Source organism: Nylanderia fulva, unplaced genomic scaffold (genome assembly GCF_048542155.1).
Source record: "Nylanderia fulva isolate GAGA-0341 unplaced genomic scaffold, ASM4854215v1 Scaffold1, whole genome shotgun sequence".
NCBI classification, from domain to species: Eukaryota; Metazoa; Arthropoda; class Insecta; order Hymenoptera; family Formicidae; genus Nylanderia; species Nylanderia fulva.
This window is the reverse complement of record NW_028189192.1, coordinates 8,033,301-8,051,560: the sequence shown is the minus strand read 5'-3', so window position 1 is coordinate 8,051,560 and position 18,260 is coordinate 8,033,301. Positions and strand designations below refer to the sequence as shown.

The 18,260-nt window shown below is 46.7% G+C and overlaps 1 long non-coding RNA gene across 7 annotated transcripts in view; it reads right to left on the bottom strand.

Moving 5' to 3' along the window:
• LOC114945773 (uncharacterized) overlaps nt 1–18,260 on the bottom strand; it is a 158,611-nt gene that overhangs the window by 73,531 nt on the left and 66,820 nt on the right. For 4 of the 7 annotated variants that reach the window (XR_014924392.1, XR_014924390.1, XR_014924391.1 and 1 more), the window contains one exon: nt 17,014–17,076. The exons of the other annotated variants lie outside the window; for them this stretch is intronic. This is a non-coding gene — a long non-coding RNA (uncharacterized LOC114945773). The remainder of the gene's footprint in view (nt 1–17,013; nt 17,077–18,260) is intronic. 7 annotated transcript variants of the gene reach the window in all.

Genomic DNA, 18,260 nt, shown 5'->3' with positions numbered 1-18,260 from the left:
ACAAAATGATATTTTATAATTTTTCGTGCTATAAAGACATTTCAACGAATTGCTCATTAAGTCGTAAAGTTCGTTTCTATATATCCTCAGGCTGCCGGTCGATTATGGCTTGTACGAGGTAAGTATCGTGCGAACGGTAGCAATTAGACTCGACAAAGTTTTCATCATGCGTCTACGGATGATAACGACAACGAGATAGCCTCGTGATGGCATCATCATGAAAATGTGGCATACTTATTGTTAGTGGGCCGCCCAGTCTCGCGTCTTCACGGTGGCCGTAAAGTCTCCTCTCGGAGACGTTCACCGATGAGGACACGAAGAAGAAGGAGAAGGACGTGGAACAAGCGTGAAGAGAGATGGTTGCGCTATTTTTGTACGGGTGCTAAGAAGCCGTCTCCTTTTCTCTCTCTCTCTCTCTCACTCTGGCTGCTATCGCGTTACTTCTTCGCGAGGAACCCGTCGCTCCTCGACAGGTGACAGCCTGAAATACGACAGTTCGATGTGGTCACTTGTCTCTCAGTCGTGTCTCGTCGCGAAATAAAACGTTCTCCGCAGGGAGAGCAGGGGGATGACGAGATGGTGCGGGAAGAGGGAAAAGCGAAGAGGACTGCTCGCAGTGGGATGCCGCGGATTCTCTTTCCTGCTTCATCGTATCGCGAGAAGTCTGTTCCTTCCCTCCTCTCTTGTTCGCCTCTCAATATATTCCCTCCGTCATCCCTCTTCTCACCCTTCGCCTCTCTCTTTACGGACTTATTCCGTCTTTTCCTCGCCGCGCCCGATATATTTACCGCCTCGTGTCGCCGAGTGGATCTTGTTTGTATCACACCGCTACTTCTCTCCGGGCTCGCTTGCCGTTCGTCCTCCAAAACTGTCTCGCCGCCACGATTTATGTTTCCTCCGACCCAGCAGCGGATTGATCCCTTTTTGTTGTCGGATGTATATACGTGTGCGGTAGCTTCCCTTCTTACCCCTCTGTCTTTCGTTTCCCCGCGTGCGAGCACGGATCTCTCGCGCACACGACTGACTGTCACGCAGTCGATGGCCTCCTTGTCCCCTTGCTTCGACTTCTTTCGAAACTTCTTTTCAGCAGTTTTGTCACCCCTTATCCTCTCTCTCTCTCTCTTCCTTTGACGGCATTTATAGACTCGTGACTTCCGTATCGCGTGCAAGAGATTTACGCGCGAGCGCTCTTGGACGGACGATTGAGCATTACGACTTCTTGGTATGCCCGGAAGCTTTTACATTCGTGACGGACAAATCATTTACAAATTAAAATACTCGCGTAGGTGGCACCTTTTTCGAAGGCTCGAGAAATTAATAATCTGAATTCGTTCCACATTTCGATCTCGCTTACCAAAGAATGTATATTTTGACAAAAAATCCACCAATATATATGACACCCATGTCACGTTAAATGCAATTATCGTTTTGCGGATTAATTATTTAGCACGCGCTTCGACAAAAACAAAGTTAATTTTTCACACGGCAGCCGTTCAATCTCATTTCCATTACTGATGTGTTTTTCAAACGTATATATGTGCAATTTTCACGGTCGCGTTCCACTTTTTTCCTCCGACAACGGTAAAACCGCCTTAAGGTCGGCGCTTCGCCGCAAACGGAAGAACGAAGACGTAGAAAGAAACGAGAGGCGCATTTGTAAATGCGGCACGTTCGGCTTTTAAACCTATCTGCATGACACGCAGGCAGGCCTGCACTTTCGAGTTACGATCTTGCGCGCGGGGTTTCGATAAATGCTAAACGTGAACACGTGAGCTTTCTCGTCGGGGCACACTTTATTGCCGAGGCGACCAAAGCTGCTCCCCTCCTCCCTTTTCTCTTTACGAACAACCACCGACACCACAACCACCACACCATCACCGCACATCCGTTGCTTGCATACGCGCGTTTTACCATCGTGGAGCATAGACCAACACATACTCGGCGATATCCTTCTCTCGCGCGTGTGAATGTGCGGAGGCAAACAGGCCGAGGAATTTTTCAGGCTGACTGACGAGGCGGGATCCTCGTTACTCGAGTGCCATTGTAAGGTTCAGGGCGTATACGTGCCCTTTCGCGCACGTCCACCACGTGCGCCATGCCGTGCCGTGCCTTGTCGGGTGCACCTGCATCCGCACCCATATACTTGCGCGCTTTGTTTTGATCTACGTCGACGTATATAACGTGCCGAATATCCAATATCCATGACCTTCGATCTTTGAATCGTGCTGGCATTGCATTTGATGAAATATCGAAAATACTCGAGAAAGCCAATTTTTAGATTTAGCTAATAAGTTTGACAATAGTCAGCTGTTCGTGTCTATCTTTTTACAAAAAAAGTATAAAATATCATTCGTTTCGTTGAAATCAGTATTGCATGCATTCTCTTGTGTAAATACTCGAGTTGTAAGAATAGTATAAATCAGTTATTTTTGGCAACTCTGACACCGCGTCGAAAAAAAAAAAAAAAAACAGCGCAAGTATATATATGTCTAGATAAAAGGTACGGCTTTTACGGCACGTCGTCATTCTAATTTCAACATTGCAATAAATAAAGACTTCTCGATTACCACTCGTACCTCTGTCAACGCGAATACGAGCACTGGCAACCTCATCTCCGCTCGAGCTTCTGGTCCCTTTGCCGTACCTTGACAACGACAGAATTACTGTTGTGTAACGTCATAAACGTCTCGGAACAAGACGCGTTCGCGGGTATGCGAAAAAGATGAAAAACGCAACGAGGATACGAGGGGGAGAGAGAACGAACGGGAAATGCAGGCCAAGTGGCAATAACTGTCCGGGGCTGCATCTGCTCAGAAGTCATTTGCAAACATCGCGAACGACGTAAATCAATCGCGAGTGCAGTTGTCACGAGTTTTCGCGCGCCGCGGGCGGATTAATTTTCGCTTTGATACGCAAACCTTTCGGGGAAAGATGAATGTCGTCTCTCTGAAACGCTCTTGATTCCCTTCGCCTTTGACCGAACTATTGCCCGTAAATTAATTCGCGATCTTTTGTCAGAAAATACAATCCCTAGTTATACAGTTATTTTCATCTGAATCTTGAATGTTTTAAAACTCGTAACAAATACAAACGTAATATATTACTCTTATTGTTAGATATATAAATTTATCGGAAAAAAGACACCGTTTTTTTATGTATATTAACTGCAATGTAAATTAAAATTTGAAGACGTAAAGCGTGAAATATATTATTATTGTGTGACAACGTACCAAAAGATTAAATATTCTAAGACTATACACTATATACTAGACAGACAATTTGCCAATACGAACTGGCACGAGCCAAGAGATTAAACGAATCGAAAAAAAACAATTGTCAAACGAGAAGAGCGGGAAACGTATCGGCGAGATAAAGAGAAGACTTAATTTTCTTCAAGAGTATATCGATTCGCAGTCTATGTCGGGACCAATGACCCTGGATACCGGTATCCGCGGGCTATCGCAAAGAGCTCGAAGCTTTTTATTATAGTACACGTTATTCTCCGTTTGCGAGGCATTTCATCGCTGACGTGCACGACCCGATGGCGATCCAATTTATGATAATGAATCTCTGAATTTACGGCCGTCTTATAATAGAGATACGCGAGATGGTGCTCGTGTAAATTTAGTGTTTGCCTCCGCGTGCCTACGGTCCATCCGTCTATCCGTGCGTCCATTAAGTCCGTTTCTCTCCTTCGATGGATGGGTGCAACGCCACGACTGACGTCAGCATACATTCGCTCGACAAATTTGCGTCTCGCATTCCGCCGTGCAAGGTCGCAAGACGATATCGGTCTCGAAAAAAATATTATTAGCGGATTCGCAAAGACTTTGCATCTCTTTATCCACGTTTGGAACGTTACTTGTCTCTTTTTACTTGACTCTGCAATTGTGACATGATTTACGAAACAAGTTATATTTGATATAGATTAGGTAAAATATACATATATATATACGCGAATTATTTCAACGCCTTCCAACATTGTACGCGAAAAAGCCTTATCGTAAAATATATTATGCAAAATATTGATTGATGTAAAATTATATTAACAAGTTGAACGTGTTTAAATTACACAGTTACATATAGCAAATAAATAATTTTTATTGAAAATCGAGTCCTACATTTTTACAATTAAATCTCGTAGGTCTGTGAAATTGTTTCGAGTGTTTGCGCGTGTCGAAATACGTATTGGAAACAAAAAAAAAATGTAATAATGGCCGAACAAATCATTAATTCTAAACGACAGCACGTCTGGTTGAAAAAAATTTGCCAGCAGTACACGTTCAAATGTTCGTTCAAAATGCCCAGGCATTTCCTCTACGTGATCGACGCCGACGACGCTAGCCGCTATAAAAGGCGACCGTGTCGGTCGGCGCTCTCTTTCGTATCGTTCGCGCCGGGCTATCGATATTTAGAGGACGCTCCTGCGGCGGCCTCTTTATCCGATAGCAGTAAAATCGTATTCCAAACCGACCGTAAAGCTGGAGGACATCGTCGAGCTGGAGAATGCGGGAGCGGGCGAGCGGGTGGTAACGCGGGAGAGGGATAGACATATATTCGGTTTGCAAGACACGTCGCAGGGTTGACCCAACCCCTTCCGCATCCCCGCCGGTCAGCTCGCTCTTGTCGCGCAGTTCTCTTTCTAATCCCTCTCTGCCTCTTCTTCCCTCTCTCTGTCTCTCTTTCGTCCTCTCTGCAGCGGCGACCCCTCAGGGCTGCCCGTTACTTTAGCATCAACAACAATCTCCACCGGCGAGCGCCGTTATTCCGTTAGTGTCTTAGTGGCAGCGGAACCGGCGGCACCAATACACTGGTAGATGGGGTTGTCAGTGGGGTTGTGTGCAGAGTTCGAGTGGACTCTCTCCTCCTTGTCCGCTCGTCGTCTATCCATCCCTCTTTTTCCCGAGGGCGCTCGCCCGCTACTCGTCCTTCTCCTCTTTGTCGCTCGCCCTCCCCCCGCTCTCATTCCGAGCGCCGACCGGCCTTTCTGTCTTGCTCGGCCACGGTCCACTCTCCGGCCAGTAATTAAACAGCCACGAGGTGGGCAAATTGAATCAGTCGAAGAGACAAGGGAGCGTCGACGCAGAGGTGACGGCCAACTAGCCGCAACTATGGTGTCTATAGTGAAGGGGCCATCGCGTGGTGCTCTCGCGTGGGTATAGGTGCGAGACTGGACCAAACGAGGGGGCAAAATGCGGGGCTGGGAAGGGGGAAGAGTCGCTTGGCTTACAGGGGCTAGGTGGACGGATACATCCTGGTCAACCCATCCACCCACCGAGAGCCCGGAGAGAGTTCGAGCTATGGACCGCCGCCCATCGCCGCTCGTCGTCCTTCCACCGGCGTCGTTGTCTGACGATGTTGCATTAACTCCCCGTCCTCTCTAAGTGCTAAGTTTACCCCAAGATTGCATAATGCTCGACCTGCGTGTCGACGATATCCGCACCAACGATGAAACGTTCGATTACAGGCGTGCGCGCGCGCGCGCGTGCTTCGTTGCGTGCGTTTTCCGATCCATTTGATAGGCCGTACGTCAAAATGATACAAAATGATGGATCGTTATTGATAGCGGCTAACTCCCCGTGGGAGGCAACTTTCTTCACTCCGACGTGTAGGATGCGTGAAAGGTATTTCGTAACGGGGACGAAATTTCACTTAACAAACTATTTCGCAACGCCCCCCCGTTTTTCTTTGAAGAACGTAACGTAATTTATTTCAAATACATCTATCATTTTGCTAAATGTTGCGCGTTATAGAATTTTCTGAAAATTCTATAATTTAGGAAAAAGTAGCGAGTAATACGCAATATGTAAAACAGTTTAATCAGAGTCTTAAATAAAAGTAAAGCTATACTAAAGTTTTACACCCAGAAAAATGGTGAGCGCAAAGAAGAATCTAAATACCGAGCAAGCTCCATAACCGCGGCGAGGCGCTATTCCCCGGGATTCATCGAAGGCACCCTTCGTTACGACCACGGTGGTGTAATGAAAATATAACAGTTCCTATGCCGCGGAGTTCGTCTGGCAGCCTTCTGGCGCATCAACCTGACACATAAACTCTTATTATGCTATACGTTACCGGGCGGGGGCGCTAATGGAGCCACAAGTCAGCCGGTTATCGTGGCGAGCACCTTGCCGCTGCACCCGTCTACTTATTTTATATTTAAGCGCCGTAAAGAAGGAGCTACTTACCGGACGAAAGGGATATTTAATAATAAATTTTCGCGCGCCGACTCTGGCCATCACGAGCGTCGACGTCGAGCGTTTACCGGCGACGTGCGACGATCTCGATCCTAATTTTTCTTCTCACAGGACGATTCAATTTTTTTTTTTTTTTTTTTTTTTTTTTCAAGCGAACGAGGGATTGCGCGCGCGATAACGATATAAATATTTCAACGCTCGAACGGGGCGTTTACCCAGCAAACGAGAGCGGCAAACTTCGAGTCCATCGCGAAGAATCGAACGCGCTGTCGTTCAGCGATCGGCGACTGTGAGTCAGCAAGGATATCGTCGTCGAGCTCGCGCGAAATCGATAATCGCGAGCGAAAACGTATCCATAAATTCCGCGACGCGGCCCGTGTACGGCTGTATGAAAATTACAAAGCTATTAATTATGACCGCGATAAATTAAGCAGCCGTGGGGCCATTATAGAGCGCGAGCCCCGGTGAATTGTTGGTAAACTTGGTCCAAGTACGCAACACGGGCGTTGGTGGTGCTCTCTCGGCCCAACGCGGCTCACCAGGCATATAATAATGGTCGGTTAGAATGCTAATATATGTCCGGACGGCGGTGGCACCGGGGGACCTTGCATCATCGGAGGACCCAACTGGGCACTCGCCCGCTCCTAGCCGGACATCGTATAATCTACACCCCGAGACGTTATTACTCCCCGAGACACTAAAACCCCGTCGATGGAAGCGAGAGAGAGAGAGAGAGAGAGAGAAGGGGAGGGAATGGAAGAGGTAACACCACCATCGGCGAGCTTGGTTCGCTGTCGAAGCTGCTCCTTCCGACCACCTTGGTCCCGACGACCACCACCTTCGAGCCACTCGCAAAGTCCCGTGAGGCTAATTGCTGAGGACCCGAATCCGACTACCTCGTAGATTCGCTGCCGCGCGGAATGACCGGGCAAACTTGAGAAAACGTGCGCCGCCGGCGAATTTATGGACAACTGCCACGCGCGATGGTCTCCTATATACGTACATAAATAGAAAACGAGCGAGCGAGCTTTTTCCGTGATTGTTGGCGCTCGATACCGATCCAGCAGTCACATTTCAAAGAGCGACCCTTAAATCTCGCTCCCCTGATCCGTGGATCCGTCGTGGATACGTGTTTCTGAGCGCCTTGATCGCCTCGAGGTCGAAACTTACTTGGCCAGTAGCGGCGGCGGCGGACACTGGACGGACATTTGGAGCTGGCATGAGACTTGGCCGGCAGATACGGAAGGTCGTAGAGGGCAGAGAGACGGGGAGGAGTGACGGGTCTCGGGCAAGAAGGAGATTTCCTTGCTGTCCCGTCCACATGCTCGATTCAGTTCACCGTCGAGTGGCGAAGTAAGGAAGTGTAGGTTGTGCGGCGGTGGTCGAGAGGGCCGACACAATGCCCACCCTGCCGGGGGCCACGTCAGCTCGAGAGCACCGACCAGGACCTGGCTTTGTACCCGAAGATGTTCTAAGAAGGACTCGCAAACAACCGTCATCTCGTCGAGCTTCTTCCTCATGTACATGCGCGCAAGGTTTTCCTTATACAAGCGTCTGCTGACGCTTAACTGACTCTTTATCAAAAATTGCGTCAAAATTAATTATAATCCGTACGTATACGCATCGCGATGGAAAAAATCCGAAAAAACAATTGCGTACAAATTTCATAGATAATATTAATCGTGGCGTGTGACGGTTTCGAATAATTCCATCACATGTACATTCTTCGGATGTAAGAACATCCCGGTGCGATATAAAATCGTCTATCGTTTAAAGCTGACTTTATGCAGTATTAGGCGAGACGCTCTCACTCGAAATACATGTTGCGTGCAGAGTCGAGACGGTACCAGGCATACCGGCTTTACACGGGGGACGACAGGACGCATAATATAACGGACGTGCATAAATCCACGTGCCAGTCAACAATGTGCATAAATACTGGCCCCTTGTAGCATGGTCTCTCTCTCTGCGGGGGTGGGTTGGGATGGTTGCCGGAGGGACGGTTTAGGGGAGAGTTGAGGTCGCGCGGCGGAGACTCGTGCAACAACTATGCGGTGTCGCAGTTCCTCACTCCGAGGGGACAGACTGTGGTTATGCTCGTCAGCGCGCGCGAGCGCGCGCATCGCCGACAAATATCTCAAGGTATTCGCCTTCGGTGTATCGAATGAAATTTCGAGAAGGTCGATCGAGAGGGCGACTCGTCGACTTCTCATGGGACGTATAAACTTGGATAATTCTCGACGCGCGCTGTTATCTCGGACTCGTTGCGAAGTAATAACGACGAAGGTTAGGTTCCGCGGTACTTTCCAAAGAAGCAATAAGGGCAGGGTCCGTTTAAGTAACAGGGTAACCAAGGGAGCGGAGTGCGAGAGAGAAAGATTCCGAGGATCTTGTCGTACTCTCCGAAAGTGCGCGCGCGTTCGTAAATACATATATACGTTTCAATCTCCGGCGTAATCCCAGACCGGCGACGGTATTAGAAAAGTTTTTCCTGCTACTACATCACAACGCTTGCTTAGCCGGCTTACGCGTGCTCGCTGTGTGTGCTTCGCTCTTCCTCGTAGCCGTGTTACTCGAGTGAAACGAGGCGAACCATCGTCCGCGGATCGCCGACGAAAAATCAGAAACTACGAGCGTTGTCGATACGTAATTCCGATTTCTCGAAATACGAATGCTTCCGCAGTCGGCCAATGCTCTCTCTCTCTCTCTCTCTCTCTCTCTTTCCACCCAGAAGGTAAAGGGCACCAGGGACCGGGACACCAGTTTCGCAATCTTATCCGGCCGGTACCGCGCGTCCCCGTTATCCTCCGTTGTGTATACCGTGTAGAGCAGATATAGGGTGGCTACCCTCCTGCTCGCTCTCTCTCGCCAACTCTTTCGGTGGGATTCCCGCCTACGCTTCCCCTTTCGCCGATCTTTCCACGAGAACACTGTCCTCGTAAATACTCGAGCCTCGATACCGAGCCGAGGATATCGGCTAATATTCTAAGAGACGTCGTCGTATCGTGGACGTTCGCCCCTATCGTTGCCCACCCCTTCTTACTACTTCGTTCCTCCACCCCCGTCGCGCACGGATCGACCGCCAACGCCGACACACACACAACGACTGTACAATATTTATATTATCCCAACAGGACACTCTCGGGTAACACGGACATGATTGCAATCCCGTTCATATATCTTCAGCTATACGGCCGCGCGCGACTCTACACCACGCTGGGGACATATCAAAACCGGCGGCCACCTTGCAACGGTAGCACGACGCGACGACGCCATCATAATATTTTCAGATAAACCTACGATTCCGTCTCTTTCCTATCCTTCTCGTTTCGTGGCCGTCCACGGCCGGCTCCGATACACCGCTACGTTTTGCTCCTGGACGACGCGTAATGCCTCCCGAGCAAATTGATTGAGCACTGCTTCAAGCTTCTTCCCGGGAATTTCTTGTTCCGTCTCATATCGCGTTCCCTTCCAATATAAACAGGAAGAAACGACCGACCGCACTATTTATATCCGACGTAATATTGCAAACGGAACTAAAAGTTATACGAAACAAATTTAGATGTGGATTTACATTTTTTTCGACCAAAGTTACTTTTTCTTTGGAAATTAAAATTTTAATGCAAAGTACGAAATAAAGGATTGAAAATAAATGTTGAACGTTTCGTAGAGGTACGTTGAGAAAAACATCGAAAACTAACATCGTAAGACCGTCAAAGTTAATCCAATATGATAACTTCAAGGATCGGTATCCATCGAGAAAGCAGAGACGACTGTTTTCAATTGATGGGAGGCCAAGTCGACAACGAAGAATACCTTCGCGTTAGCGAGATCTCGGAGAAAGGGGTGAGAGCTCGGGCGGAGAAAAGGGGTAGTAAATGAGGCGGAGCCAATCGTTTCATTGCATCAATAGTCGTAGCGAAGTTATACCAACTTTCTTGATAAATCCCGCTTACTTTGCGCCATAACATAACTTTACAGAATCGGAACCACGGCCATGGAAGAATTGCGATTTGTAACTTTAGATGAGGTCCCCCGCCACCGGCCGCCTTCCTCCCGTCCTACTCTTCGATTGTATTACCCCGCTCCGTCCGTATCGGCGTGCTATCCTAAGGTACAGGAATTTTCCTACGAGCGTTCCTTCCGCCGGATTTGGACGGAAAGTCCTTCGGGATCTCTCCCGGTTACGATCGTCTTAACTCCTCGATCTCCTCCGCCGTCTAACGGGTTCATAGTCCACGGACAAATGCGGAGGGAATATATACGGGGGGAAAAAAAAGAATCGCGTAAACTTCTGGAGCTACGGGAGCGTGGCCTCCTGACGATTGTATAGACGATTTGCATACAATGCATCTTGAATCGAATACTGAATTGTACAGGTATTTCGCAGCGGACAAAAATGACCCGACTATCACATATTGAGATTTGCATTTTTCATGTGCGTTAACGAAAATGTATTTTTTTTTATGCAGTAATATTTTCGACTTTCACGTTTAAGTGAAAATTAATATTTAATCAAAGTTTTTAAATTTTAGTCTGTACGCTTACGCCATAAATTATTCTTGCGATTTAAAAAAAAAAGGCATTCGCAATCGTAGTCGAGGGAGTGTTAAGTCGGATTAAAAGCATTCGACAGAACGAGATGTCTCCTTCTTGACAGGCGTGCACATGCTAGCCGATCGGACAGACCGGCGCTGATCTTTCAGGAATTCCGGCTTTCCGTTTCACGGATTTCCGTTCCGTGACGTTCGCCACCGCGAAGAGGGCTTTCGGCAAATTGGCATTCTTCTTTCGACCAGGACGATCGTGGATGCGAACGAGCGGGTTTGACGTTCGCCAGTTCCTTTGAGCGCGAGAGATCGGGGGTATCCGAGTGAAGTGATCTCCGGCTGCCAGTGATCTCGGCTCTTTTCTGTCTGTCTCCCTCCTATCCCTCGCCTGGAACCCCCTGTTTTCTTCCTTCTCTCTTTTCCACCTATCCCTCTTTCGTCTCGCTCAGACGCTCTTCTAGCACCGTTCACGATGGCATTGTACGCGACTAATTAGTCGAAGCGCGAGATCGAGGAGTGAACGGCTTTAATTAACATTCCTGGCTCGCTCACCGCCGCTACCTTCTCGGAAGGGCAAATTGAAGGCTGTAAATGTCGGGAGAATCGCTCGAACGCCGAGGCGATGGCCCTCCACACCCTACGCGCTCACCCCGAAATTAGACTTTCCGTCCCCGGATTTGAGCGGGTTCTAATTTTTCGTTTGATAGTTAAACGGGGAAAGAGAAAAAGGGAGATCTTTTCAAGCTTTCGCATTGTCTTTAGAATTGTTTCAAATTATCGCCATGATTTTATAATTTTTTATTTTTACACTACAATTAATATCAGTATATATGTACACATTGAAATAAAGAAATTTCTAATACCGCACGTTCATTTGCCAATATAATTTCAATCTTCGATCTTTCGAAGAATTTATAATTATTAATACAATTAAGATGACGTTAATCGACACGAAGATTCACAATGCGTTACAGATCGAAAAGAAACGTTTTTCGTGTATGTTATATACGTACATTATACAAAGCGTGGCATTGGCAGATAAGTAATGCAATTTTGTACAACTAAATTGCAAAGTAAATTATAGATGTACGCTTGGATGATATTCAATGTCAAGCAGAGTTATGTTATCGAGGCGGGTCGCGCGCGTTGCGCAATTTCGATCATTAATCGCCGTCGATGGATTGCGTCGAACGCGGAAGGTTAATTTTCCGCGAATAATTGGGATCTGGTTGATCGATCTAAAACCTCCTACCGGGAAGGTGGCGAAACGGCGTCTAAGTCATCCCATTCGTCTTCGGTAAGATACTCGGCAGAGAAGATCATCGATTCCGGTAGCAGGGCTAAGGAAAATTAAATGATGCAGACCCCCGTTGAAGGAGAGTTATTTGTCACGGTCGTTGAGGGAGTCCTCCCGCTTCCTCCTGCCAGCCAGAGGGTGGAAGTAGTTCTATCTCTACCTCAGCGCTTACTCGCCCCTTTTCCTACGTTGCTGAGAATCCCGCTGTTTAACCTAACCGAACCGCTATTTGTAACGAGTCTATTACATTGAATACGAAACGAGAGCGCGAACTTCGACCGGAATTCGTCGCCGAGTTACCGAACAAAGTCGAGGTAAGTCTTTTATTTGCCGTCTACGCTTGCATCGGAAAGCGTACTTTAGTAGAGAATTAATCACTCGCGTTTCAATCTCGTCATGAAGCTTAACAGCATTGTAATGTTATTAAATCGCCAATTTGCATTATCTCCAAGTAAATGAAAACGTATTAATTTTGTATCTCTCTCCGAGGACCGTTTGGTAATATAAAATTTTCAGAATTTAGAAAATAATTTTAAAAGTTTGTATTTCTATATTTAAATTGAAATATATATTTTGCGCTAAATGTATTTATCTCGTAAAATGTTCCTTCATGGCTGAATCTTTGAAGTTTCCGTAATGTTTTCTAGGAGCGATAATTTGATGGTTTAATACGACGTATGTTGGGAAAAATTCGACGATAAAAATTCTGCGGAACGAACGCGGAATCAAGCGCGGTTTTACGATAATGTGGATGTCGTGGGTGACGATCGAGAGCGCTCGACGTGGCAGCACACCGCCACTCCGATAAACAACGTTGCATCGAGTGAGGGTATACTCCCTCTCTTGCCCACTCTCCTATCTGCCGCGAATATAAATTCACAACACTTGCAAATAACTGCCGCGCGTTGCAGGATCGACGCGACGATCCCTCCGAGCAAGCGTTATCTTTTCCTCTTTCCGTTCTACGTTCGCATGACCAGACGCCGAGTGGGCTTTTATTGGCAGTACTCAGTTTCGAGTTAATGCGTGTTAATTTCATTACGAATTATTTGCTCCTGTATTTACTCATATATGCACTTTTGTACACGGCATGAATTTAAATCGTGGAGTAAATTTTCTTTTGCAACAACTTTATATATTGGCTGTTATATCGAAAATTAATTAAGTTTTAGACGATTAAGATTAGTGATTTATTTCGTCATAAAACAATTATATGCATAAAGGGAAAGATTTTAGATGAAAGTTAGAAACGTCTTTACTTTCGGAGCAAATTTATTTTGTTTGATTTTTTCCATTTATTTCATACTTATTATCGTATTGAAATTATATCGTGTATGCATATATTACAAAAAAAAATAAAAAATAAAACTAAAAAATATAACGCGTACCTATAATAATTTTAATACGAATTCAAGCCGTGACATTGCCAATATATTGTTTCCTATGCGATGTATCTCACAAGTATCATCAGGCGCCGGAAGAATTATTAACCCTGGACCGCTCTTCATTCCGCGACGTTACGACATTAACAGTTTTCGCTCTCTCCGGGTTTCCACCCTCTCTCGCGCAACATCACGCTGTTCGCCCCGGCATTCCACCCCTATATCTCCTTTCTCTTTCTCCGTAGGGGGCACAGAGCGGCGAGTCGAATACGGGGCGCGCGGCAAGGGGGTGAGTTGCCCGCCCCAACCCTCGCGATAACTTTTTCCTTCTCCGCTTGTACCGTGCTCGAATTTATGCCGGACGGAGAATTAATGCGTGACAGATTTGTAGTTATTACGAGAAGGAGGCGGAGGCGGGATGGAAAGAGTAGGAAGACGAGTGGCCTGGCCTCACTCAGCCCGAGGGAACGAGCGGCAAGTAAGCGAGAGATGGAGAAACAAGAAGGTGGAGAAGGACGACGATAAGGGATAGTAGCAAGGGCGCGAGTAGCGAAGGGGGAAGAGAGAAAGAAAGAGACGGAGACGTACACCAAGGTTTCGCGGGGCATCGGAGGCATGACCGGGCAGCGCGATGGCGGCGGAAGTGAGCCCATTACTTATTATAACTGCCTGGCGAGCGAGCGAAGCGAGCGAGGAGCGCCTGTCAGGCATCCATCATCGCGACGAATGGCCTCGCTGCCAATAACATCCGCCGTCATCGCCAACTTTTCGCGGCCTTGCCTGCTGCTTGCTCGCTCGCCGCTCAACCCGCATCTACCCTCTACTACCCTCTTCGTGATCGCCGACGACAGAGTCGCTTGTTGTTGGCGCTACTTGTTTGTATTAATTTCCTTCGAGGAAGTAACCACGAGCGGGCGGACTTTTGTTATCGCGACGCCAAGTGAAAGTTGAAGAACGATGTCGCTTAATGGAAAAGCTGGAGTGATCGATATTAATCCGACGCGGCACGAACGAAACGTCTTTATTATCATCCATGCCGTGTTTCTCCAATTTTTAATGCGCGATTGAAAGAAAAATTTGAACGCGATTAAAAAAATCTGCCACTCTCGATTACGAAACTTACGTCTTGGAAGAAACGACGATAGCGATACAAGCGAGGCGGCGATACATGCTGGAAACAATATGTCGGCTATACGTTTGCTTCGGAGAAATAATTCAAAGGACGATCATGATTAAGAGGGTAGGAGCGCTCGCACGACACGAGCGCACGATCCTGCCCCGTAATCGATGGTTTAAACGATCAATGGCTATCGCGCGAAATCGTCTATGATACGTAACGAATACTGGCCTTCGGCGCTTCGCCAAGTAATGTAGGTATCGAGTGTTATGAGCAAAGGTATACGTAACACGTAAAGTAATACCTTTATCCTGAGCACGCGCGCGCGTATCCGTGTATACCGTTGCGTACATATGTATTATACGCCACGTAGTATAGGAAGTCGCTTTATGTCAGAGATCGATACTCATAAAATGTTTCGGCACGGTTAGGTGCTCCTCCCGCCCTTTCTCCTTCTTCTTTTCTCCCCTCACTGTCTCTATCTATTCATCTGCCTTCCCCTTTTCCTATCCTTTCGGTATCTTCAACGAGAGAGGGCCGTATCGCCGACGTATTTACGATCGTCGTAAGCCTCGATCGTAAGGTTCGCCATGGATGTCGATATCGCGAGCCTGTGCTCTCTTCCTATCTCCTTTCTTCGTAAACCCTCTTCCCCGCTCCTCTCCTTTCTTTTCATCTATCCTATCGCGGTCGTTTCTGATCGTTGCGCGCAGAGAGAATCTAAAGCCGCGCAGTAATTCTCGATATTTGTCACGATTGCTTCTTCAATCGCGCATACGTTTTTTTATTATACGTGTCACAAAAAATCTGAATTTAATACAAAGTCTCTCCTGCCTGTCACAAAAATGTGAAATGTCATCTTTCATATTTTGAGTCGCGTAAGTATATTTTATTTTTATCACATTATGTAATAAAGTAGGGATCAATTTTTTCTCATTGTAGTAATTTTTCTAACTTTATAATAAAAACAACATGACATTTTTTTTATGTTTCTCTTCGTAATAGCGTACTCTTGTAATTTCTAAACTACACATATCTCTAATATTTTTAAATTTAATGTATTTAATCTATCCAAATATTAGAGATGCTTCGTGTCAATTCAATGAAATAATATATTATGCATATATAGTTGCATTGTTTGGGAGGAATCATCGTAACAAGGATGATCCAGCAACACGCACATCCACCGCCGGTCAGGCTGGGCATATGGCAGGTCGTATCTATGTAGCCAGGCGGACAGCTGGAGTGACTCATGGCGGATTACAGTGATTGCTTGTTTATGGTCATTAACATCCTCGTGGTCCCATAACTACCCCGCATGGCGTCCCATCCCATCAGTAGGCCCCACCGTACGTGCTAGAATATATGCTTACGTATATGTGTTCGCAGGTACGTCGGAAGCAGCCTGTACATCGGCACGTGCATATGTACGTCGGAGAGGGCGAGAGAGAGAGAGAGATAAAGAGCGAGAATATAGATCAATGTCTAAACTAATTTGAATAATATATATATATATTATTCACACGATCCATTTATTGTCTTCGTAAAACGTATACGTGCATTGAGATGCGCAATTCATATGTTGACGAATTGTTTTGTTTCTCTCACTCTTTTTCTTTAAAACATATGAATTGCGCATCTCGATGCACATATACGTTTTACGAAGTGTAAAGAGGTAACGCGACTAGTAAAAAAAAAAAAAAAAAACGGGCGAACGAGCGTTTGTAACAATTCGCCGCGAGATAGTAAATAGAGCGCGTCGTATATACGAGCTTACAAAAACGATGAATTCTAAAACGAAAAAAAAAACGACATTTTGACGCCCTCGAAAGGGCAATCCGCCGCGAGACATAGATTGTGCGCGCGAACCGCATTCGGGACAATTGCGATCGGTCGACGCGACTAGTGCGATTCCGCACGCGCGCGCGGGCGGGTGTTTAGCGCGGGCTGATTGATGGAAACTGGTCCTCCTAGAGCAACTGCTGCCCACCAACGGCAATTATACCCGCTACACGCAAGCACTGTATCGTCCCCGACACATAGATCGTCCGTGCTCGTTCGGCTCGGTGGCCAGTAACACTAATACGACCCTGGGACGCGTAACTCGCGCCACCCCGCAACACCGACATCGGCCATCGATACCGTCGACCGATGCCCGCCGCCACCACCCTGCTGCCACCATCCCTTGATTGCCTCATTGGATCGCATTATGTCGGCGCCATTATCATAATTTAGGGATTTTTCACGGTCATCCCGCAGAGCACGGGCTTTGGCTCGAAGCCCGATTGGCCACAGGGAGAGAGGGACACGTGTCGATCGATCGGACTCGTCGAATCGATACTACCTTTGAATTTTTATCCCTCGAGACGACTTTATAAAGTCGATTATACAGTATAATTATATAAAGATCGAGAGAAGATGAAGAGAAATGTAATAAATATTATAACAAAAGACGATTCAAAAGTTTTACCTTTTTTTTGTTCCTTTTGTCGGGATCGTCCGGCAATCGACCGTGGCATCGTTACGATAAACTCTGTAAATCAAAAATAAAATCTGATAAGGAAGGATACCTCTTTTCGAGAACATTAGATAAAGAGCGAAGGAAAAAGCAGCATTGGGGACACCAATGCGCGCAAGGAAAATAAGGGGCGCCTCTAATAAAACACAACTACCGAGGAGTTATGGATCGGGACGTCGACCTCGGTATTCCACGACGTCAACCAGAGTTAGGTTCGCACACGTACGCGTACACGCGTATACGTGCAGACGCAAGGGGTAACGCGGTATAATATGATAATAACGCCCACCACGCGGGTAGATAGGTATAATTGTCGAGCATAACTCAGGGCGGAGCGACCTGGACGTCGGTGATGTACGCCTCGGTAAAGCGGCTCGCAGAGGAGGAGGACGGGAGTTGCTTATCGGGAGAAGGGGGTTGCAGCTTTCCTTAATTTATTGATATAATCAGCTCAGCTTTGTTAAACACGCATAATAAGGCTGCCAGGGGTGGCGTGAATAATCCGGCGTCGCCGATGAAAGTAATCTTAATTGGTCTACGAACGCGCGCGTCACGCGGAGCCTTCGTCTAAGCGCCAAGATCCGCAGGGACAACGGGCGCGAGAGACGGCGGCTTTTGCTTTTAACTTGAATTAAACACCACGCCAATTACGCTCGGTTTGCGCTAACGATACTCGGCGCCGCGTCGCGTCGCGCCGTTTGCATCCGATGGATCTGGAGTACGCGATTTTCCGCATCGCCAAGTATACCACTCGATTTCGTAATATAAGCGCGGAATTTGCGCTCCGTCTCGAGCTCAGTGTTTTCGCTAGGATAATCTATCGTTTCGTTATATCGCGAATACGTCCGCTGATAAAAATGTCACTTTGCAATTTTTAATGAAAATATATAAATTATCGTGAGATTATTGTACGTATCTATAGATTACAAATAACATTATTTTCTGATTCTATATTGTATCGCGCGAAAGGGGATTTTTAATATTAATCAATAATCATTATCTCTTTATCGTACTTTACGATCGTAAGAACATTCGATTGTATTAAATATATATATATTACACGCATAAGTATACATATTTGTAATTTACGCTGCAGAATTTTGCAGCGTAAACGATTTATGGCTTTTCAAGCAAGACCGAAACTCGGCGGATATTGCACGACGATGTAGGACAAACGACGCGAGTAACGACGAGCCAAA